This window comes from Sus scrofa, chromosome 17 (assembly GCF_054392235.1).
Source record: "Sus scrofa isolate SSC_HxYL_T2T_F1_AM1 chromosome 17, Sscrofa_HxYL_maternal_Yorkshire_Landrace_v2.0, whole genome shotgun sequence".
In the NCBI taxonomy this organism is placed as follows: Eukaryota; Metazoa; Chordata; class Mammalia; order Artiodactyla; family Suidae; genus Sus; species Sus scrofa.
In genome coordinates, this window is record NC_139399.1 from 34,198,943 (window position 1) to 34,223,780 (window position 24,838).

Below are 24,838 nucleotides of genomic sequence, written 5' to 3' on the forward strand. Positions count from 1 at the left end.
TCCCTGGCCTTCCTCAGTGGGTTAAAGGATCTGGCAGCGCCGTGAGCTGTGATGTAGGTCACAGATGTGGCTCAGATCCTGAGCTGTGGTCTAGATCACAGATGTGGCTCAGATCCCATGTGGCTGTGGCTGTAGTGTAGGCTGGGCAGCTATAGCTCTGATTCGACCCTAGCCTGGGAACTTCCATGTGCCACAGGTGCAGCCCTAAAAAAGCAAAAAAAAAAAAAAAGAAAAGAAATTGGTGTGAACACATTTATGGCTCCTATGTGAAAGCAAGTCAATGAAACTTTATCAGAGCACACATAGAATTTTACTGTTTTTAGGGTTTTCTAGGATCTGCTGATATGTTTGTTTTTAAAAATAATTACATAGCTCAATTCCATATTATTAACTGGAAATGTCCTTAACTTTTTATTATGGAAAAGTTTAAACAGTGTAGGCAGGGTGTAGAACCCCTGTGTACCCACTGTCCAGGGTCAGAGGTCACCCAGTTAATGGTACCTGTGGTATCTTTAACCCTCCAATCTTCAGTATTATTTTGAAGCAGATCTCAGCATTTACTTCAGAATTGTTTCATATATATATATATGTATACACATCGTTTCATATATATATATATGCATGCAGTGGTTAAAAAAAAAAAGACGCATGTAGATTTACACCCAAAGTCCTTACATTGATAAGCTGCACATGTACTAAGTATCTCCCCAGGGCATACTTTGACTCTTTGAGCCAGTGATTTTTTTTGAGCAGGAGGATGAAGTGGTGAGAAATACACACAATAGAATGGATTTGGAGCTCTCTGCAGGAGGCTTGATGTGAAAACCTGAAAGTGGGGAGCTGACCGTCTGCCATCCATATCTCTGTCTGTGACACTGCTGCTTCACAGTTCATTTTCTCTCTGTGTGTCTCGCTCTATCCTCTTAGGAATGGTGTTGATGATTGAGCCCTGCTTTGGCTGAAAGTAACAGAATTCTCAGTTAAAATTTCCTGAAGTATGACATTTAATTTCTCATAGTAAGAAGTCCCAGGGAAGGCAAGTCCAGGGTTGGTTTATTTGGCAGCTGAGTGGGGCCAGGGTTCTGGCAGCTTCTCTGTTGTTTTCTTGGTTCCCCCCCTCATGATTGCAACGTGGCTGCCACTGCTGTGCCCTTACACCGTCTATACCTGTGTCCGGTACAGGCAGGAGGGTTGCCTTTTCCTCTCATTTTCTTTCTTTCATCAGGATGAGAAGTCTTGCTGAGCACTGCCCCGCATTCTCTCTCCGGTCCTCTTGGCAGAGCTGGGTCACTGTGCTGGAAGTCTCCAGGGAGTTTGGGAGACTGAACTTCTGGCTTCCTGCATTTTCACCCTCTGGAGCGGAGCTGAGGCAAAGGAAGGGTTCTGCCACAGGGGGCTCTTATTTAACAACCTGCTTTCCGTGTAGGAAGAACCAAATCTAGAAGAGCTCTCTTCAGAGTCATAGATTGGGTGAAGCAGAGCTGGGCCTCATGGCCATTCTGACTGGAGTTTAGTGCTGTTTTTCCTCAAATGTCACCCCGGATGTCCCTGCAGGAGGCCAGGGCCGAGGGAATAGCAGCCCGGAAACGGGTGGAGCAGTTGGAATAGAAAAGGCCGAAGAGGGAAAAGCAGAGTCTAAGGGTAGACGCTCGCCGAGGGGGCGGGGCAGCCTGGCAGGAAGCTGACGCAGTTCAGCTTGAGGCTCTTTCCGGGAGGCCTGCAGAACCGGCAGTGCATCCTACCCGGGGCGCCTGACCTTGGTGTAGCTGTTAACTGGTGGTGTCGGTCGACCGGAGTGACATACATCCTCTCAGTTTCTCCATTGTAGAGGCAGTGTCCATTTATTTATTTTTGAAAAGAACATTTCTTAGGTATGTTTTAAAAAACACAGACGTTATTAAAAAATGGCTTATCTTTGACTATCGCCAATAACCTCCGCTGATACATTTAAGAAAATTAAACATTAAATGCACTTGGTTAGGAAATTCAAATGGTAGAGAATTATTTTTAAAAAAAATCCAAAACAAAAAACCTCCTCCTTGTGTATCCCTCTGGAAGGCTTCCTGTCCACATACTGAGACCATTGTGGACCCAGTTTCGAAGGAGAGGTGGGGGTAAAAGTCAGGGCTGAGGGGCCCGAGAGGTGAACGGGGTCTGGGAGCTTGATGGAGAAGAGAAGGCTCAGGGCAGAGAGGGAGCCTGGGAGGGGGAGGGCATTCCCAGCACAGACTGTGGAGATGGGCTACAAAGTCACTGGGGTCCAAGATACCCAACAGATGAAAGTTGCCAATAAAGTGATACCTAATGCTGTGATGCTGTGGGGTGAAAAAGCTCCTTCTGTTTTCCCATAGTGTTTTCTGGAGTATTCCTAACCAAGGGCAGTATAGCAATAAGGCAGCAGGTAATTGATGGGTTTTTTTTTTTTTTTCTCTTCATTCATCCCAGGATGACTGACGAGGTTCTGGGTTTTCTCATCAGGGGCTGGAAGCCCCAGAGAGGCGCTGTCCAGGGGGTTGCCTGCAGAGATCTGGCCCCTGCCTGGTGTCTGGCACAGGAACACCTGTGGGCCAGAGAGAGATGATGTTGCCGAATCATTCCTGAGAAAGTCCCTGACAAGGGGAGTGTGTCCAGGTGTCTTTAAAAAGCAATGCAGGAATTCCCATCGTGGTGGTGCATCAGAAACGAATCTGACTGGGAACCATGGAGTTGGAGGTTTGATCCCTAGCCTTGCTCAGTGGGTTGGGGATCCAGTGTTGCTGTGGGCTGTGGTGTGGGTCGCAGGCACGGCTCGGATCTGGTGTTGCTTTGGCTCTGGCATGGGCCATTGGCAACAGCTCCAATTGGACCCCTGGCCTGGGAACCTCCATGTGCCGCGGGTACGGCCCTAAAAAGGCAAAAAAAACCCCAACCAAAAACAAAAACCAAAAACAATGCAAATGGCCTTCTCTAAATAGGGTAGTTCCTAATAATTCTTCACACTGTTTGCTAGATCCTGGCAGTATTCTTTGAGATTTTTAGGTTTTCATGGTGATAGAATGTTTGCCCTTCAGACTTCATACCTTTCCTTCATAACGTGCAGTCTGCAGGAGGTCAGGGCAGGAGAGCAGGGGCACGTCTTGGGGGGCCCTGTGTGAGCTGAGTATGCCTTTGAGAGGCCCTCTGTGCGGGAGCAGCTGGGATGGCCCCGCTCAGGGCATGGGCCTGCACATGGGTTGCTCAGGAGTTAGCATTTTGCTCATCCCGTCACCCAAGATGTAGCAGGCTGGCCTTCGGTAAGTACTTACTGAGTGAGTGATGTTCTTTGTGCTGCTCTGGCTTCGGCTTTTAAGTAATAAGTCGTGCAGATTGCTGATGTATCAGATCAAATGCACAAAGTGAACCAGCAACTCTGAAGAGGAACATATCTCATTTCTGGTTGATTTAAAGTAGCATTTAGAGTTGTTCATTTTGCAGAGAGCTAATGTAGTGCGATGCCTGAGGTCCATTTTAAAGTCCTGTTACGTAACCTTATCATTGTTACAAGAGGCATTTGTCTATGATCATTTTAGTCTATTGCATAATAAATGTTTAGAGATCCTCTTATTCACTTCTGTGCCAGAGCGTTTGGGAACAAGCATCTACTTGTAATGTTCTTGTACAGACCAAAGAGGTAAAGCAGAAATGCTAAGAGCAAGGACCATTTTATTGGTCCTTTAAGCCAGGACAGAGGGAAGGACTGATAATCTTTTCAAAGCAGGAAAGGTTTGCTTTCTCTTAACAGCTTTCATCTACAACATACAGCAGCATTAATTGTATTTATCACGTTGTGCATGACATCCCCGGTACTTATTTATCTTTTACCTGGAAGTTTGTACCACTTGGCTGCTTTCATCCAGTCCCCTCCCGCCCCACCTCTGGTAACCTCTGATCTCTTTTTCATTGAGCTTGTTTGCTTTTGAAGTGTAATTGACCTACAGCACTATGTTAGTTCCTGTTACACAACATAGTGACCTGATGTTTCCATGTGTTTCTTAATGATCACCATGATAAGTCTAGTTGCTTTATTACCACACAGAGATGTTACATTATTATTTATTCCGTACACTGTGCATCTCATACCTGTGACTCACTTATTTTGCAACTGGGAGTTTGTGCCTCTTCATCTCCCTCACCTGTTTCTCTCCCCGACAACCCCTTTCCCTCTGGCAGCCGCCTGTTGGTTCTCTGTATCTATAACTCCTCCTGTTTTGTTGTGTTTGTTATTTATTTTGTTTTTTAGATTCCACAAAGAAGTGAAATCAAACAGTATATGTCTTTTCTCTGTCTCACTTATCTTACTAAGCATAATACCCTCTAGGTACATCCATGTTGTTGCAAATGGCAAGATTCCATCCTTTCTATGGCTGCGTAATATTCCATTGTATATATGTCCCACATCATCTTTATCCATTCATCTATCGATGGACATTGAGGTTACTTCTGTATCTTAGCTGTTGTAAATAATGCTGCCATGGACAGAGGGGTGCATTTATTTTTTTCATAATTAGTGTTTTTGTTTTCTTTGGATAAATACCCAGGAGTGGAATTGCTGGATCAAATGGTAGTTCTGGTTTTAATTTTTTGATGTATCTCCATACCGTTTCCTGTAGTGGCTGCATCAGTTTACATTCCCACCCACAGTGCACAAGGGTTCCCTCTTCTCCACATCCTCACTGATACTTGTTATTTATGGTCTTCTGATGATAACCATTCTAGCAGGTGTGAGGGGATGTCTCCTTGTGGTTTTGATTTGCATTTCCCTGAGGATTAGTAGATGCTGAGCATCTTTTCATGTGCCTGTTGGCCGTCTGCTATGTCTTCTTTGGAAAAATGTCTCTTTGGGTCCTCAGGGGTTTTATATCTTCCTAATGCTCTCTGAAGCATTGAATTGGATTTTTAAAATGTTCACTTCAATTTGCTGAATTATCTCTGCTCAGAGTCAGCTGTTGTCTTTATTCCACTTGATCCTTCTCTCTTGAGCTATGGCTGCTCCCTCAGGCATCTGGATGTTTTTGGCTGTCTGTCCATACCTAAGAATGCCCACCAGAGTAGATTAACAGGAGTAGATTGGTGGGTAGTTAGTGTTGCAGGTTGGGCATTTGGGTTTCCAGGGGGCCTCTCCCCTGAACAGGAGGACGACTGAGCACTCAGCCTACATGCATGTGTGGGCGGGAACCTCAGAAAAACCTCAGTGCAGGAGCCCTGATTGACTCAGTTTTGAAGGCATCTGTGCTAGAGGTGGAGAAAGGGGCACTTAGCCAAGGGCAGATATGAGAGAGTAGCTGCGTCTTGTAGCACAAACTGAGACTTACAGAAATTCTAAGAAGGGCCTTTTTGCTGTTGTTTGTGTTTGTTTTTAAAATTTATTTTCATTTCTCAGCCATTTTCTACCCCAAGGACCTTTGGCACTATCCAGAGACATTTTGGTGTCACAGCCGGTGGTGGGGGGAGTGCAGCTGGCTTTCAGTGAGTCGAGGCCACAGATGCTTCTAAACTCCCTGAAATCCACAGAGCAGCCCTTGTGGCAGAGAATTAATCTGGCTTCGCATGCCAGCACTGCTGAGACCCAGGTTCCAGGTGCTTCATGCTGTGCCCAGGATGCTTTGGGGTTGTCACCCCAGCCAGCCCTGTTTGAGTCACAAGGTCTTGTTGGCTTGGGTGTTCTGGGGTTGCTGTCACATTCAGGCATACTTTACTCGGGGGCTGTCTCCGAGGCTGTGCTGACCTTCTCGGAACAGGTCACAAGGTGCATTCAGGTGCCAGTAAGAAGGATGTCGGATTGGGAGTCAGAGTGGGCACCCAAGACAAGGGAAGTGAACCCAGGGCTTCATCAAATTGCCGGGAACTAATCAGTGGTAATGCAGGAAATGAATGTTTACCGGACAAAGTACACTTATTCTGCAGCTCTTTCTTCACTGAGGGCTACACAAACGAGCAGCAAGTCAGGACCCTGAGGGCTTGCGGTAGAGGGTGGGCTTCTTCCCAAAAGGATCCAGAGAATTTGAGGGCTTTTCCTGACACGATAACGAGGCAGGGGTCTCAGTGAAAGGTAGAAGGGGATGGAAGAGGTTCAGCCGAGTCACCATGGTGACATTGTGTGAGCAGGTCTTTGATGTGAGAGTGACCCGAGTCAGAGAAGAGCCCCATCCCTATCCACCTGTGTAAGGGACATGCACCTGCCATGGGTGATGCTGCAGAAGACAGTGACCTTACTCCTATCTAGACTGTAAATGACTTAAAGGAACGGGGAGAATGGAGATTTTAGAGAGAAAATGCTACAGGACGAACTTTATTGGAATTTTTTTTTTTTTTGTCTTTTGTCTTTTTTTTTTTTTAGGGCTGCACCTGTGGCACATGGAGGTTCCCAGGCTAGGGTCCAATCAGAGCTGTTGCTGCTGGCCTACACCAGAGCCACAGCAACACCAGATCTGAGCTGAGCCCGTGCCTACACCACAGCTCATGGCAACACTGGATCCCCAACCCATTGAGTGAGGCCAGGGATTGAACCCGCAACCCCATGGTTCTTAGTCGGATTCGTCACTGCTGCGCCACCACAGGAACTCCTGGAATCTCAATTCTGCTCTAAAAATAGAAGTGTTTGCTCTGTGGCCCTGTACACTCCCCGCTTGTTTGCTGGCATTTGGGCCTGTGTCCTCCGGATGCACAGCCATTTGAACCCTCCTCCCCTGGGCCCTCTGCGTGTCCTTGACTGTCTGTGCGGTGGGGCTGTGCTACCCCAGCCTAGAGCCAAGACTCACCTGGAAAAGAGGGCAGCTTAATGCTCATGGTTTTCCCTCTTTTCCCTGAGGTTTGGATATGGAGGGTAAAACTGTGTGAGCTGCCACCAGTAGTTGTGTCTGAGGCTAGAGTCATGAGAGTTGTTGACCAAGCAGAGAGTCTGGAACTCTCTCCCTCTGCTGGTGGCTAGACCCAGGCCTTTGTGCCTGTGGGTGGCCTTGCTGGCCACACCGCTGAGGGTGGGACAGCCTTGCCTTCCCACAGGCTTGTCTGGCCCTTGCTGTGAACAGCATCATTGTAACTGGAAGGCAGAACATTGAAAGGGTGAAATACAGTCTCTTTGCTCCAGCTTTCGATTTCCTCATTGTGCTACTGCCATTTGGAATAGAATCTTCTTCCTTTGCTTTCCAGTCTGACAGGTAATCTGTCAGCTGGGTGGGGTTGTGCCTGGGTTTGGGCACTTCTGGGTGTCACCGTTGATGTTGGAAAAGGAGCATTGGGCGTCTTTATGGGCAGAGGACCCACTACCTTTAAAATGGGATTTGATGCTTTGACAGTGGTAGGACATTGCCTCTGAGGAGCTAGATTACTAGCTATAATCTCGTGAAAAAAATAACACAGAAAATGACCTTTTACTTCTTTTCCCTGGGGCAGTTCAAGTGGAGTATGTTTCTATGCATAAAAATGTTTTCTGTGAATTATACCTAAGGAAGCAGTGTGGCTGGGTGCTCGGTTATTAGCCCTGTCCTGGGGTTTAAGCCTCTGAAAGGAAGTGTTGCCTTTGCAATTGCGTTCTTTATAATCTTTCTAGTGGTGGGTTTATATAATCTAATTGTTTCAGCATTCAGCAGGTGACATATTTGGAGCGCTGGCATCGTACCCACCACGTGTGCCCCGTGGAGAGGTGGAGAGCCAGGTCCTGACGGGGCTGAGCAGCCTCGTGAGGCCAGACCCACATGCTTCTTTGCTCCCAAGCAGCCTGCCGTCCTTTTCCTGATGGTCATTGCCTTGAAGCAGTTCTTATCTTTATGAGCGAGACAACAGCGTTCAGAAGACTCCGACCTTCTTAGTTCCCTTGGATTTCAGTTATGTTCAGAAAGAGTTTTGTTGAGTGAACAAAAAAGTTAATCATAGTAATTGATTAGTAGAAACCAGAGACCCACTTGGTCTCAGCTCAAGTTCTTCAGTTTACAACCTCTTTAAGGAGTTTCCTGGTGGCTAGTGATTAAAGGAGCCAAGCTTGTCACTGCTGTGGCTCGGATTCAATCCCTGGCCTGGGAACTTTGGCATGCTGCAGGTGAGGCCAAAAGAAAAAAACCTATTTATTTTTTGTCTGTGTCCATGGCGTGCGGAAGTTCCTAGGCCAGGAACAGGTTCCTAGGCAACCATGCCAGAGCAGTAACCAGAGCCACAGCAGTGACAATGCCAGATCCTTTACCTGCTGAGCCACCAGAGAACTCCCTAATTGACTGTTTAAAACCACACAGAGTTGTTGACTAAGGAAAAGACCCCAGAATGCCTTGGAAATAGATGATTTCTGAGTCCTCCATGTCTGGCTTGGCCTCTCGGGTATGCGTCTGGTGTTAGCAATGGACCAGGCTGTGGAGGTCAGTGTCCTGGGGACCTGCCCTCTCCTTTGACTATAGGGCGCAGGGCAGGACAGCGGCCTCAGGACCCACAGTGGAGCCTGGCTGCTTGCAAGGGTTAGTGGCATTCTCAAGGAGAACCGTGGCCTCTGCTCACAGAGAGGCACCTGTTATTCCTCTTGGACCCTCCTCCGCTATTGAGGGGGATCTGAGCGCTGCTGCTTTTCTCTCTGGACAAGTGGACTTGGTCACAGAAAATCTTACAGCACGTGACAACACACATGCATGTGTGCATCCGTACACACTCATGTACGTGGCTTAGTGCTGCCTCCTTTCCAAGGAGAAGGGTGGGGGGACCTGGCAGAGAGGGGCAAGGGGCAGCAGCTCCTTGGCACTGCAGCTGGGGCCTCCCTGTAACCTCCCCATGGTCTGCTGGTCCTCAGGAGCCCACTGTCCAGCCCAGCCAGAGGTGGGATGGATCGTCCCCCAGGCCCCTTCCTGGGCTCCAGCTGGCACCTGGCCCTCACCTGCAGGCACCCAGAACAGCATGCCTATGGCAAGATAGGTGTGAGGGACAGCTTTGCAGACCCAGCTGGCTGGCTGACTCTCACCTTGGGGGTGGGGGTTCAGGGGCCATGCACAGAGGTGGTTGGGAGCTTGGGGAAGACAGAGAGAGCATCCTCTGCCTGCTGAAATGTGTCTGGTCCCGATGGAGGCTGTTGTGATATAAGGTGCATGTGGGATTTCAAGGAGTTAGTATAAAAAAAGGTGAAATGTCAGAGTTCCCGTCGTGGCTTGGTGGAAACGAATCTGATTAGTATCCATGAGGATGCAGGTTCAATCCCTGGCCTCGCTCAGTGGGTTAAGGATCCGGCGTTGCCGTGTGGTGTGGGTCGCCGACACGGCTCAGATCTGGCCTTGCTGTGGCTGTGGTATAGGCCAGCAGCTACAGCTCCGATTTGACCCCTAGCCTGGTAACCTCCATATGCCTTGGTTGCAGCCCTAAAAAGACAAAAATAAATAAATAAAAATAAAGGTAAAATATCTTGTTAGTGATTTTTATGTTGATTACATAATGTAACATTCACCTTTCCTTTCTAATGTGCCAAAAGAAAATTGTGTGTGTGCCTCTTATAGGTGGCTCCTATTGTATTTTTGTTGGGCAGCCTTGATTGGCACCTGCAGGCTTTAACTGCTTTCAGGGACAGTGGTGAACAAAGAGAGAGTGTCTGGACAGAGTATTTGCTGGCCTCTAGTCTTCAACAAAAGGGAGATTTTCTGCAGGGAGTTAATAAGAAAATTATAATAAAAGCAAGGAAGGGTGTGACCACGTCCGTGTATAGAGGTATATTCATATACGGTCACATGTGAATTTCCTGGGACTTTGAGATGAAAATGACTAAAATCTAATTGTAAATGCTGAGCTTTCTTGTCTCTACAACTCTTTCTCCACATCTCATTAGGGTGTATTATGGGAAAACTGTATGCGAATTATTGATGTGGTAAAATGTTTTGATCTCAAGAGAGCAAGAAAGTGCATTCACTGTTGAAATAAATTTCGCTTACATAAAAATGTTTTATGGACAGGAAGGTGATTTTGCTGATCACCGGCTTTTTGGTTACTCGTTTTTTAAAAATCGGTTTAAGTGGTAAAATTTTAAATCGAAGTATAGTTGATTTACAGTGTTTCAGGTGTACAGGCTAGTGGCTCAGTCATATATATACTCTTTTTCAGATTATTTTTCACTAAAGGTTGTTACAAGGTAATGAGTGTAGTTCCCTGTGCTACATAGTAGGTAGGCCCTTGTTGATTATTTTATACATAGTAGTGGGTATATGTTAATCCCAAATTTCTAATTTATCCCTCCCTCCTTTTCCCCTTCAGTATTGGCTAGTCATTTAAAAGATTTTTTAAAATTAAAGTAGTATAGTTGATTTGCGATGTTCTGTCCATTTCTGCTGTACAGCAAAGTGACCCAGTCCCCGCCACACACACCCATGCTTTTTCTCATACTATCTCCCATCATGTTCTGTCACAAGAGATTGGATACAGTTCCCTGTGCTGTACAGCAGGACCTCGTTGCTTATCCATTCTAAATGTAGTAGTTTGCATCTATTAACCCCAAACTCCCCGTCCATCCCACTCCCTCCCCCTCCCCCTCGGCAACCGCAAGTCTGTTCTCTATGTCTGTGAGTCTGTTTCTATTTCGTAAATAGGTTCATTTGTGCCATATTTTAGATTCCACATGTAAGTGATATCATTGGTCACTCATTTTAAAGAAAGGCATGTGGCTCAAGATTTTTTTTTCCTCAAATAAAATTCTTTGTTCACTTAAAAAGTGATTCTTGGTGTCTCCTCTTTGTTGCGGTTGATAGTTTTATGCCGTCGTTTGGGGAAACAGGATGTATCCATAGCTGCCTAGAGGGAGAGAGGTCAAATGGGAAAAACAGAGTTTTTCATATTAATGGTCAAATTATAATCTGTAAAAAGTTAGAACCTAATTCTCTCACAGATGTATAGTCAGCAGGTGTCATCAGAGATTTAGGTGACTCGCCAGTGAGGGAGCCAGTTGGATGGCAGTCGGGTCAGGGAGGCCGAGAGAGAGAGAGAGAGAGAGAGAGAGAGAGAGAGAGAGAGAGAGAGAGAGGGGGGGGGGGGGGGGGGAGGGAGAGAGAGAGAGAGATGGGAATGTTGGAATTAGGTCGCGGTGGTAAATATGAATGGTTAACGGCCGTCAGACTGTAACCTCTGGGATTTTGCTCTCTTTCTATAACGTCGTTTGCAAGTTCTCAGTCTTCTAAATCTAGCCACTTCACACAGAGTCCAGGCCTGACTTAGAAGCAAACAGTAAGTCACGCTGAGCTTGGTTCCTTGGGTCCGTTGGACCCTGGTGCTCCCAACAGCAATGAAAGGTGGCCCAGACCTTGTCCCACCCATTTCCCATTTCTCCCTGTTTTTTTTCTATTTCCCAACAGAACAGGCTCGTTCGATCTTTTCCAGCATTCGTGACTCCCGGCGGCCTTGTCCACCCTTGTAAAGTCCAAGTGGACATGAGGATGTGTAAGATCACACAGGCCCCAGCTGTGCCCTGCGTCTCTTCCCCGGCCCCACTTCCCCCACTGCCGGGCCACCACCAGACCAGCCTACAGCCTGGCTTTTAACCTGTGGGAAGGTTTGGTTTTATAGTTGTTTGGGTAGTTTTGGGTAGTTTTGTTGTTTTTAATATCCAGTCTACTGAGGACCAGTACCATAAAATTCACAATGAGAATTGCCTCAGACATTTCTGAACTCTGTACCCGCCTCCTCGCCACCCTGCACAGTGGGGCAGACTGTGGGCTGCTGCTCTTACTTGGATCTGCACTAGCTTGGAGGGCAGTCTCCCAGCACTGCTGTCAGGTGGAGGTGCTGTCCCCTCTCACCTGCTCAGCGGTGGCACTGGGGGTAACTGTGGGAGAGCCCCCCATGCCCTCCTGGGTCCCCACCAATCTTGTAGGCTGCTCAGAATACGTATACACTGGACGTCACAGTGATGGTTTGCTGTAAAAGAACAGCTTCAACCCCTGCCCTCCCCCCGCCCCCAATGAATTGCCACATGGAGATTTTAGACCTTCCCTGCCTGCTGCCTTGAGGCAAATAATGGAAGACTTAGGAATGTACAGCGTTTTGTTTCCTAGCCTCTGTTATAAAATAGGACATTTTGAAAAAATGGAAGTACATGGTAAATAAAATCCCCATTCGCTTTGGTCTTTTGGAAGAGGCTAGATTTCTTTTTTCTTTTTATGGCCATGCCTGTGGCATATGGAAGTTCCTGGGCTAGGGGTCAGATCAGAGCTGCAGCTGTTGGCCTATGCCACAGCCACGCCAAAGCCGAGCCATATCTACGTCCTATGCAGCTTGTGGCAACACCAGATCCTTAACCCACTGAGCAAGGCCGGGGATCGAACCCTCATGTTCGTGGATACTATGTTAGGTGTTTAACCTGTTGAGCCACAACAGTAACTCCGAGGCTAGATTTCTTTTCAAAGGGTATCATCAAACCTTCCTCAATCATTACGTAAAAATGGACTTATATTTAAAAGTTACTTAAAAACACATCCAGGAGTTCCTGTCGTGGCGCAGTGGAAACGAACCCGACTAGGAACCATGAGGTTGTGGGTTCGATCCCTGGCCTCGTTCAGTGGGTTAAGGATCCAGCATTGCCGTGAGCTGTGGTGTAGGTCGCAGGCGCGGCTCAGATCTGGTGTTGCTGTGGCTGTGGCGGAGGCCGACAGCAACAACTCCTATTAGACCCCTAGCCTGGGAAACCCCATATGCCACAGATGCGCCCCCCCCCAAAAAAAAAATAGACAAAAGACAAAAAACAAACAAACAAAACCCAAATCCAGGAACCCCCCTACTGCCCGTAAGTTTGTAAAGACATTTTCCTTCCCATCCAGCTTCCTTAGCCAGGAGCTTAACCCTGCAGACCATGGGCAGTACAGACATATTAATAGAATAAGCACAGTAATCTGAATATTAGAGAACAAAACCTGCAAAGCGAGAGCCAACACACAGGGGTTTGACCTGTTCAGTGTTTACACCTGAAGAAAACTAGTTGTGGGAATGTCCATCGTGGCTCATCAGAAACAAATCTGACTAGCATCCATGAGGATGCAGGTTTGATCCCTGGCCTCTCCTAGTGGGTAGGGATCTGGTGTTGCTGTGAGCTGTAGTGCAGGCCAGCAGCTACAGCTCCGATTTGACCCCTATCCTGTGAACCTCCATGTGCCGCAGGTACAGCCCTAAAAAGACAAAAAAAAAAAAAAAAAAAAAAAAGAAAGAAAACTAATTGTGTACATTTTCAGCTTTTGTCCGCAAAGCCACGACTCGGCCACCCCAAGCCTACAGAGGCCCAATGAGCAGCTGCTTTTTTTGCAGGAGGCACTGGCTCTTGTGTTCTCATCCCCTTGCAGGCAGCTGTACCTCCCGATCTCCCAGCACTTGTTGATTTTGCTTCCTCTGGTTTCACCTGCCCTGGTAAGTGCAGGGTGCTAATCGGTGGTGGATTCTCATCTGAAGCGTGGGTCCATTTCCAGCATAATGGTGGAAACAGGAGATCGTCCAAATGGCCCTTGAAAGTCTGTTATGAAGCCTGAGGTTCTGTAGAGACAGACAGTCCTCCACAGGAAGGTGCGTGTTTACATAAACTGGTGTGGGGCGTGCTGAGACATGTACCACAAAATCCATAGAAGGTCCCTGATGGTGACACCAGGGGGTGACCGTTCCTCTTCCTCCTCCTCCTCATGTTTGAGTAGACCAAGTTATCATTCCCCTCACTCCCTCATGGTCACTGTTCCTCTGTGACTCCCTGTCCCTTCTTCTGTCTCTTCCTGGAAGGTGCAGAAGGCTTAGCATCCACTGACCTGGCCCTTGAAGGCTCAGGTCATAGATGTGCTGGAGGTGGGCACGTTCTGTGTGCAGGTCTCCCTGGAACGGAGCAGGACCCTGTGGGCCTTCCTGGAGACAGACCCCCACCTCCATGCCCCTGGCTCGCTCTTGTAGAAAACCTTTAGTTTCCTAGGCTTTCCCTGGGTTCCAAAGAGCAGATTTAATCAGAGAAGTGAGAAGATGCAGAAACAAAGGGAGGTAGTCAAGCAAGACAAAATAATGATAGTTTAGCCATAAAACAAAGTCAAGGACTTTTAGTTCCTCTTTAAGGGCTGCAGGTAATATCCTGAGCCATAGCCTGGAGTTGTTTTGCAGATACCAAAAAACCCCACCAGGTGAAAGAAGTTAACTGCCTGCTGACCACCAGCCCGGACACCCCAGACAGGTTGGAACCAGAAGGTGGATGGTTGAGATTCCCAAAACATGACCCTGTCACCTCCCCACCCACCCAACCAGTCAGAGAATTGTGCCCAAGCTGACCACGCACCCTATGACCCCTCCCTCATGCTGTCTGTGAAAAGCCTTCCTTGAAAGGCGTCTGGGAGTTTGGGTCTTTTGAACATGAGCAGCTCCTTCTCCTTTGCTGGGATCTGCATTGAAAGCTGTACTTTCCTTCATCGCAGCCTTGTGGCAGTAAGTGGCTTTGCTGAGCGTCGGATGAGTAGACCCACGTTCGGTTTGATAAGATCTCCGGACAAGCGAGCAGCACAGACACACAAACACAAACACACACACACCCATTGCCACTGCCCATGAGCAGATGTTCTCCAAGGCCAGTGGCTGGCAGAGTGTCCAGGCCTGTGGGAGTTGCCATTTCTCCCTCCCTTCCTTCCTCCCTTGCTTTTTCTCTCTTTCTTTTTCTTTCTCTTTCTTCCTTTCTTTCTTTTTTTCTGAGTGCCAGGTGATTGAATTCTTATAAATTAAATGTACCTCTGGGGGGATTTATAATCCTGGGAGAGGCTTGGGCTACAGATCTTAACAATCTAACTGGGGGGCCTCGCATTTGCTCGAAGGTGATGGAAGCATCGGGTGAAGACTCGTGTGTCACCTCACACCCAGGAGTTACAACCATGTGAATTTACTTTTACGAAAGCGATCTAAGCCAAGATCCTTTCACAAAAGATAGAGCTTTTGACAAAGTAGAAAATAGCATTGTACTTTCAGAATCTCATGAAAATATTCTGGAACAAAATTTTTATGGGCCATGTTTGAAGGTAAATAGCAACTGTTTATTTTGTTAAGGATTCATCTATAAAACAAGCTCCGTGTTTAAAATTACCTCAGAGATTCATACGTCTCACTCAGATCTTTAATAAACAGTTAATTTTTTTATAAGATTGGCATTTCTAATAAAATCATATCTCATGACAGAATTTTGTTTACTAAGATGAGCTTCATAAAATCTGAAGGGAAAAATCAGCCCTTCAATTATTTTAAGTGGTTTCAGCCTCAGAAACAGCTGAGTAATGAAGACTTGCCCACAGCTTAGGATTCTGTGGGAATGATTATTGAACAGCAGCCCTTCCAGGAAGGTGGCTGCCGATGTGATTAAACGTGATGTGCCTGCTGGCCCACGTGCCTTCTGCTCAGCGAGAGCCCAAGCTTTCTGCTTCCTCTCCTTTGGCCATTTGAGGGTTAGGAAATTTGGAGAGAGTTTGGACAGTTTTTACTTTATTGAGTACTGGATATATTTGCATTCCTATAAATGGTTCTTGAGCTTTGTGGTTCGGGGACTTGCAATCAGTTTGATTCTTGTGGGTCTTGTTTTTATTGAGTTGAGGATATTGTTCCATCCGGGGCTGGTTGCTCCTCACTGTGGACACACGGCCTTGCCGAGCACCTCACCTGCTGTCCTGTGGGTCTGAGGTCGTCCGATCTGGCTGGTGTGCACAGGCTCTGTTCCCAGCCCTGTCTGGGGGCCAGGCCCTGTAACCCTCACTTGCAGGCGCTGCCCAGTACCTGGCCAGTGGTCACTCCTCCTCTCTGGCTCTGCCCTGAGCACTTTAGCTACTGTGGCCCCAGGACTCTCAATTCCATCTTCTCTGCTCGGGGGTCTTCCAGGCCCTGCATCTGTTCCCCTCTCCTCACCGCACCCTGGTTGTCCCTTTGTTGCCGCATGTCCAGTGTCTTGAAAACAGTTATTTTTTTCTTTTTTGGCCTCACCATGGCATATGGAGCTCTAGGGCCAGGGTTCAGATCCAAACCACAGTTGTGACCTGAGATGCAGCTGTGGCAATGCCAGATCTTTAACCTACTGTGCTGGGCCTGGGATGGAACCTGCGTCGCAGACTCCCAAGATACTGCTCATCATGTTACGTCACAGTGGGAGAAAACTATTTCTTCTATGTTTATCTTTTCTGGGGTTTTTTGGGGGGTGGGGGATTCAAATGGGAGGGTACCTCTGGTTCCTGTTGCTCCATCTTGGACAGAAGCAGAACCCTGAAGATAATTTTTAAAAAAATCTTGATTTATGCTAATCCCAACCCCACAGTCCATCCCTTTAGTAACCCTAAATTTGTTTTCGAAGTCTATGAGCCTGTTTCTATTTTGTAAATAAGTCAATTTGTATCTTTTTCTTTTTTTTAGATTCCACATATAAGTGATATCATGTTTGGCTTTCACTGTCTGACTGAACTTCACTTAGTATGATTATTTCTAGGTCCATCCGTGTTGCTGCAGGTGGCATTACTTCGTTCTTTTTTTACAGCTGAGTGGGATTCCATTGTCTATATGTACCACATCTTCTTTATCTATTCATCTGTCTATGGACATTTAGGTTAAAGAGAATGGATATGTGTATATTTATAACTGAATCACTTTGTGGTGCAGCAGAAATGATTGCAACATTGAAAATCACCTATACTTCAGTAAAACTTTTAACAATGAGAAAAGCCCATATATGCAATGGAATACTACTTGGCCATAAAAAGAATGAAATAATGGCATTTATAGGAACATGGATGCAACTAGAGATTCTCATAATAAGTGAAACCAGAAAGAGAAAGGCAAATACATATGATATCACATATGTGGAATCTAAAATATGGCAAAAACAAACTTATCCAGAAAACAGAAACAGACTCGTAGATGTGGAGAACAATCTTGTGGTTGCCAAGGAGGTTGTGGGAGGGAGTGGGATGGATGGGGAGTTTGGGGTTGGTAGATGCAAACTATTCCATTTAGAATGGATAAGCAGTGAGGTCCTACTGTACAGCACAGGGAGCAATATCCAATCTTTTGGGATAGAACATGATGGATGGAAGATAATACAAGAAAGGAAATGTGTATGTATATAAGACTGGATCACTTTGCTGTGCAGAAGAAATGGGTACAACACTGTAAATCAACTATACTCTAATAAAATATTTTAAAAAGAAAAGGAAAAAAAAGCCCTCTTTTTTGTCGAACTTTTTTTTTTTTTGCTTTTTAGAGCCGCATCTGTGGCGTATGGAGGTTCCCAGGCTAGGGGTCGAATCGGAGCTACAGCTGCACGCCTACACCACAGCCACAGCAAGGCAGGATCCTTAACCCACTGAGTGAGGCCAGGGATCGAACCCGCAACCTCATGGTTCCTAGTCGGATTCGTTTCTGCTGCACCACGACAGGAACTCCTGAACTTTTTTTCCTATGAGCTGTTCTGGCTCACGGTCTCTCTGTAGGTTGGGGCAACATCTGGGTTGCCTTCAAGTCCTTCCTTCTCCATTCTGCTTTTTTAGGACAAATCCAGCTTCCCCCACATCCCTTCCTTTACTGACTCCAGTTGTGAGAGATTTTCCTTTCTTTGAGTAAGGACTCTTGCTGTTGGCGGTTTGCTACTGTTCAGTGGGTCATCCTTTTCTTTCAGTGATTAAGTCTTGCCTTTCCAGACCTCGTGGGCCGGGGCTCTTGTTTACCTTTTGCCACGCCTCTGATGGTGATGAGCACAGGAATAAGCAGTAACATGCCAGCACATGCTTATTGGTGAAAAACTCGCTTTTGTGTCCAGAGGCACATGGGGGTGTCATTCTGAGAAATGCCGTATCTGTGTTTTGGGAGGGGTGTAAGGATGAGGTAGTGACCCTCACTCCCTGGCCAGGGTGGATGATCCTGGCCTTGCCGCTCTGCAGTCTCCCTCTGTCTGGGTTTTAGGTAGCCCTTTATGTCCCAGTGGGGTTGTGGCAGGGGTGGGGGTGGGAGTCGTCGGATCCCAAGTCAGCATGGAGTTGACCTGAGGAACTATCTGGAAGAAGCTTCGTCTTCCCTACTCACAGAGCTCAGTGGGCTCACTGGACCTCCCAGACTCCCATGTTCCAGACCTGCAGGTGTGCTGGGTCCCTGTCTCCCGTGCCCACCCTGCCTGCCTGGTCTCACCTTAGGTCAGGGCCATACACTGCCTCACACAGAACCCGGAACATCTTTTACCTGTAGGGAAGCCCTCCCAGGACCAGCCTCCCTCCTCGCCACCCCACTGAGATGTCAGCGCAGGGTCTGCAGAGCTCTTGTGCTGTGAGTGTCACTAGATCTCCTGTTGTGGAATCACTGTCATAACTGTTCTGTTTTACTGTCCCAACTGTTCTGTTTCACTGTCCCTTCCCTCATGACCCCTCTTCCCTGGGCCTTGACTGGAAGGAGCTGCGGGAGCTGTGGGCAGGGGTCACTGCAGCCTCCGATGCTGAGGCCCGCCCCCGGGCCTTCTTTGCAGAGGCCACTCTTTTTTTTTTTTTTTTTTTTTTTTTTAGGACTGCACCCAGAGCATATGGAGGTTCCCAGGCTAGGGGTCGAATCAGAGCTACAGCTGCCAACCTACACCACAGCCACAGCAAAGTCAGAGCTGAGCCACGTCTGCGACCTATAGTAGTACAGCTCATGGCAACACCGGATCCTTAACCTACTGAGTGAGGCCAGCGATTGAACCCGAAACCTCATGGATCCTAGTCATATTCGTTTCTGCTGCGCCATGACGGGACCTTCAAGAGGCTACTCTTTGAAAACGCCTCTTTGTGCTGTCTTCTGGCTGCTTTCTCTGCCTCGTGTGTGTCCCCTTGGCTTTTCCAGAACTGTTTAGTGTATGTAGGTTGTCTGACTTTGTGGACCTAATGACAGCAGAAGAGCTTTAATTATAGATGCCCGTGTTCTTTCTGCTCCTTCAAAAGTGTCCTCTTTTCAGAATCTTCCTGAGGTCCTTGTGCAGAGCTGGGGCCGGGGCTGTCCAGTTTGCCCAGCAGCCATCATGCTCCTTCCAGGAGCTGGCCATGCGGTCAGGAGCTGGGCAAGGACCTAACAGGGGCACAGTGGCCGTGAATGTGCTCGAGCTGCCCCATGTCCTGGTCTAGGTTGGCCAGAGCAGGTCCTCGGTGCACTTGTTGGCCTGGGGGTCATCGGCCAGGGCTCATGTCCCCATCTTTACCGTCTGACCACGTCCATTGGTCCTCTGACCATGTCTCATTGGTCCTCATTCTTCAGCATCTCTCCTCCCTGGATGTTCTTTTGCTTTATCTCTGGTTCCCTTCCTGCTCTTTCCCTTCTCCTGCTCATGTGGGCAGGGCTGTACCTCTTCTCAAGGGCGCCAACCGGGACTTCGGGATCCTTGAGTTTGGCAGTGCCCAGACCTCCAGGGCAGGTCTGTTACCTCTCGTTCTGCATCCTTCTCTGGACCTGGCAGGACTTCGAGGAGAATGGGTCCTTGTTAGAGGTCTTCATTGCCTTGACACGGGTGAGCTGTCAGGAATCCAGTGTGGTCTGCCCTGCCCTTCTCGAGAAATGTGACCCTGGGAGGCACTAGGCTTCCACACTTCGGTTCAGCTGCCTCACTTCTTTGGGGGTCCACAGGGCCAGGGACATGTCTGGGTGCACAGGTGTGGCCCGGGAAGGCCTCTGGCACAGACGGTCTGAATAGTTGATTGAACCTGAAGTTTTCAACATTTGTCTTTGCAGTGTGACCTTCTTGGTGACAGCAGAGACATTTTCTTTTCATGCTTCGTCAAACTCATTCTTCATCTGTTTGTCCAGAAATGTTCCTGATCTTCTCGATTTAATAATTGGAAATCATGCAATTTATTTGTTGGCCTCTGAGCCCCATATTTACTTTAATTCTCATCATGAAATTACATTGTACAAGTAATGTATTACCCAAAATGTAGCAGTGATGGGGGGCGTTGCCACTCCAGGCTTTTACCAGATTGTTGACATAATTCAGCCAGTTGATCATCTGTAAACGTCAGCTGCTGTCACTGAAATTTAGGTGCTTGTGTACGGCGCTGAAGAGACTAAAATCATGGAGATGCTTTTGAGGGTACCCCTTTGGCACGATGGGGGTTCTGCTTGGGTTGTAAAGTTGGTCTCAACAGGGAGACTTGCTCCTTTGGCTTTTGAGGAAGATCTAGACTTAGTCCTGGGGGGTTCTATAGGATTTTTTTTTTTAATTTATATTCTTTAAATGATTTTTTCCCATTATAGTTGGTTTAGTGTTCTGTCAATTTCTACTGTACTGCAAAGTGACCCAGTCACATGTGTATATATATAGAGAGATTCTTTTTCTCACATTATCCTCTATCATGTTCCATCATAAGTGACTAGATATAATTCCCTGTGCTATACAGCAGGATCTTGTTGCTTATCAACTCCAGATGCAATAATGGCCCCACCTGCAGCATATGGAAGTTCCTAGGCCAGGGATCAAATCTGAGCTGTAGCTGTAACCTATGCCACAGCTGTGGTAACGCCCGATCCTTTAACCCGCTGTACCAGGCAGAGGATCAAACCTGCGCCTCTACAGTAACCTAAGCCGCTGCAGTCGGATTCTCAATCCACTGCACTGGAATAGGAACTCTGCTTCGATATGATTTAATGCCACTTATTCTACTTTATTCAGTTCAGTAGAAAGGAGATAGGGACAGTGTTTTCCTAAGACGTTATTTGCCCCGGGGCTGGAGGAGGGGGTTGGAAGTGACTTTATCTTCTCCCAGAGAAGCAGATGGAGGGTTGGAGCCCAGAGCTAGTAAGGATGACATGTGGCCTCCTGTGACAATGGGGAGGTGTGGAGTGGCAGGGGCGTCATGGGCCATGGCATAGTGGTGGTCTAGGGCCCAGGACTCTCTTCCTGCATGGGGACCCAGCCAGAGTTTGTGCAGAAAGCAAAGGCTATTGACTCTGAGCTCTTGAGGGCGCCCCAGGCTGTGTGTGCTCCTGGCGCCCCCATGGGTGGGGCCAAGACTGTGCCCTGAGAACATGGAGGAGGGGGTGACCCGGGGGGTCTGGGCATGAGTGTGGGCCTGGGCAGGAAGCAGGCCGGGGGTGGTGGCGAGTTCGGAAAGCCTAGAGCAGGAATGGCAAGGTGAGGGAGTGGGAACGAGCTGGGGGAGCAGCGAGGCCGGTTCCAAAAGGCGCTGAGGAGCCTGAGCGTGGCCCTGTTGGGAGTAGGGACCCTCGAAGCTTCTTCATGGGGAGTAACTGGTTTTTAAACAGTTTTATTGAGGTGACATCCATGGACTATACAACTCACCCACTTAAATTCAGTGACTCTAGTCATTTATGCACAGTCGCGTGGCCATCCCCCGCAGCTGATTTTAGACACCTCCAGCAGCGTGGAAAGAAACCCCTACTGTGCCCTGAAGCTGTCACTCCCTATCTCCTCATCCTCCCCAGCCTCTTCCATCTCTGTAGATTTGCCTGTTGCCACCATTTCTGGTGGCTGCAATTATGCCTTTTGTGCTTGGCTTTTCCACTTCTTGTATCTGCACTGCTCGTCATCTTGTAGGGTGTGGGTCCTGCATCCTCGTCACCTCCACGTGATGTTCCATTGTGTGGCTGGACTACATTTGTTTAGCCTTTTGCCAGTTGGTGGACGTTGGTGTTGCTTCCATTTTGTTGTTGTTGTTGTTGTTGTTTTTTAGGGCCCCACCCACGGCATATGGAGGTTCCCAGGCTAGGGGTCGAATCGGAGCTGTAGCTGCCTGCCTATGCCACAGCCACAGCAACGCCAGATCCCAGCTGCGTCTGCGACCTACACCACAGCTCACGGCAACACCAGATCCTTGACCCACTGAGGGAGGCCAGGGATGGAACCTGCGTCCTCATGAATGCTAATCAGATTTGTTTTCTCTGAGCCACGGTGGAAATTCCTGCTTCCACTTTCTGGCTCTTGTGAATGGTGCTGCAGGGGGTGATGACTGTGGCCCAGTCCAGGACAGTTTGAGGGGACATGAGGAGCAATGAGCACTGTTAGGTGGTTTGTCTCTGGAGATGTTTTTCCAACCTCGGGGTGTGGAATCTTGTGTTTTAGCTAAAAGCTCCTGCAGAACCCATGTATAAAGCAGACAGAATGGAGCTGCCCTTGACAGGGGTGTGGAAGGCCTAGAATCCGAGCCTCCCCCCCTTCTTTGATGGGGCTGGTGGGGGGGTTCCTTTTTGAAAATGCCCCCAACGTGGTCACAGAGAGGGGTTTTCTGTGGGCAGTGTGGCCAGAGGAGAAGGGCAAGATGGGTGAGATGAAATGGAGAGTTGGAGAGAAGCTACGCACAGGGCTGATGGCGGAGAGAGTGGTGTGTCTGGATGTTATTTTGTGAAGGCGAAGAAGCCCGGGGAGTGTGAGGTGGGGGGCTTGACTAGAAACAGTGTTGCCCTGGCTGGTGGTGAGGCCTGGGCCAGAGACTGTGTGACAAGGGACTCCGTGGAGGTCAGAGGGGCAGAAGGTGGCATGGTCCCAGCTTGTGATGTGCTGGGGATGCGGGGAAGGAGGGAAGTGGGGGGTGGGCAGTAGGGTACAGCAGAGGGAAAGTTCTGCGGGAGGACCTTTGAGGAGCAGTGGCTAGAGGCAAGGCAGAGGGAGGCTGGTGCTGGAAGAGGGCTCTTTTCTCTGTGTGTGTGTGTGTGTGTGTGTGTGTGTGTGTGTGTGTGTGTGTGTGCACGCACGCGCACACACACATGGACAAGCAAGCTCATGAGCATGTGCGTGCACGTGCGTGTAATGTGTTTAGATTTGGTCCTCCACTGATAACCCTGCCTCTCTGCCTGGCTTAAACCACTTGCTGGACCTCAGGAACCCCTCGGCTGTAAGGCTGGTGGGATGGGCTGCCTGAAAGTTTCCCCTGGAGCTGGGAGGATGGGAGGCAGCCCAATGGGCTTCCTGCTTCACGGCAGCAGCAGGCAGGACTGGGGGATGGGAGCAGGTTTCTCTCCTAAGAGCCTCTCTCCAAAGCCACTTGCTGTGATCTAACTGAAAGCGGTGCTCCCTCTGCATCTTCAGTTTAAGATAAGCCCTTGAGCCCAGCGCTCTTACGAACTGAAGGTGCCCGTGAACTCCTGGGTCTGTTACAAGGCAGGTTCAAATCCTGCAGGTCTGCTTTTCCAGCTGCTCCCAGGAGATGCTTGGAGCCTCGTGGAGCTGCAAAGGACCAGCCATTTTCCCACACAGGATGTTGCTGCCCAACCCCTCTGTTTTGGTGTCTGGATATGGGAATCTGGAAAGTAGAGAGAAGCCGAATAACCTTAGTGGCTTGGCCGTAATGCTGTCAAATCTTTTTGGGACCTTTTTTGCCTAAGAACATCAATGACAGCACTTGTTGGAGATAAAACGGGTCTTTCTCCAGTGCAGGGCGGTGCTGATGTGTTTGGAGAAGCACCTGCACTATCCCGGGTCTGTCTGCTTACAGGTGTATTTTGAGGAAGAAGAGTCACAAGGGTTAGGTGGCTCTGAGCCTTGCTTCTGCTCTCTCACTTCTTTGTCAGCCAGCTTCCCCTCAGGAGGGAAGACATCTCCTGAAAAAGGAGTCCTGGCTGATGACAAAGACCTCTCAGGACTGGTGGAGTGAGAGCTCTTGTTTGTACTGAAACTACAACAGATGCTTTTATAAGTCATTTCCTCCCACACAGAGGCTTCATGAGAGTATCCTGGTGGCTTGCTGATACTTCTTAGAAGTAAATAGTAGGGATGACAAACAGTAGATTTCCAAGAAACTTTGCCCACTGTGTTCCTGGCTCCTCGTGGGGTGTTTACATGTGGGTCCCGAGGCTGGGTAGGCTTAGGAGTGCCTGGAGCTGAGGGTTTAATTAAATTCAAAGAGGTGTCATAATAACACTACTAGAGAGTACTTTGTTTTTCTGACCGGCTGCAATACTTGAGAATTCTAAGTTTGTGGTCGGCAGTTTTTATCTCTTTAGATATTCTGTTTGAAGGCAAGTCAGATTGTTGGAAGTGTCTGGGCAAAGCAGTGGCTGAAAACGAGGTGGTGTCACTCATATGTGTTCTTTTTTTTTTTTTTTTTTTTTTTTTTTTTGTCTTTTTAGGGTTGCCCCTGTGGTATGTGGGGAAGTTCCCAGGTTAGGGGTCAAATTGGTGCTGCAGCTGCTGGCCTACACCATAGCTCACAGCAACACCAGATCCTTAACCCACTGAGCGAGGCCAAAGATTGAACCTGCATCCTTATGGATGCTAGTCGGGTTCGTTACCATTGAGCCACGATGGAACTCCACTCGTGTGTGTTCTAAAAAGTGTTTAATGCATAGTATCTGATAACTGAGAACGTTTGTGGTAACACATGTGTGTGTAAAAGGCACAAGGTGAAGGTAAGCATCCAAGGCTCAGCCTCCCACTTTGAGCCCAGAGCCGCACCCAGGGGCCTTCCTGTGCCCCCCTCACAGCCCCCGCCACCCCGCCCAGAGACACCCCCTCCTGCGTTTTGTGTTGGTCACCCGTCCGTCCCTCCCTCCCAGACGGCTTCAGCACCTTGTGTGTCTTATTGAGGGCTTGTCAGACGGGTTCTTCTGTGTATGTCTCCTGTACTCACTCTCTTCTGTCACCTCAGCCTTGTGGGGGCACTCGTGTTTCAACACCCTCCGCCCTGGAACAGGCCCTCACAGCTGAGTGTACTGTTCCCCAGAATTTACTCTTTTTTTTTTTTTAGTTGGTGAAGAGGTGGGAATTCTAGGTTTGGATGGCCGCAGCCCTAAATTTTCCTAGCAACACCTCAAATGGTAAATTGTTCTGTACTGAATGTCTCATAATGTATTTAAATTGTCTCTTTTTGTGGACATGTAGATTGCTCCAGTTTTTACTGTTACAGAAAGCAAGGCATTGACCCTTTGGCATGTA

At 48.2% G+C, this 24,838-nt stretch overlaps 1 protein-coding gene and 1 long non-coding RNA gene across 6 annotated transcripts in view; both read left to right on the plus strand.

Moving 5' to 3' along the window:
* Positions 1–24,838, plus strand: part of DTD1 (D-aminoacyl-tRNA deacylase 1) — a 134,600-nt gene that overhangs the window by 83,865 nt on the left and 25,897 nt on the right. The gene's annotated exons all lie outside the window — the stretch shown is intronic.
* LOC146395211 (uncharacterized) lies at positions 6,048–13,162 on the plus strand. The gene is made up of 3 exons (XR_014832894.1): positions 6,048–6,221; positions 8,171–12,134; positions 12,639–13,162. It is a non-coding gene; the product is annotated as an uncharacterized LOC146395211 (long non-coding RNA).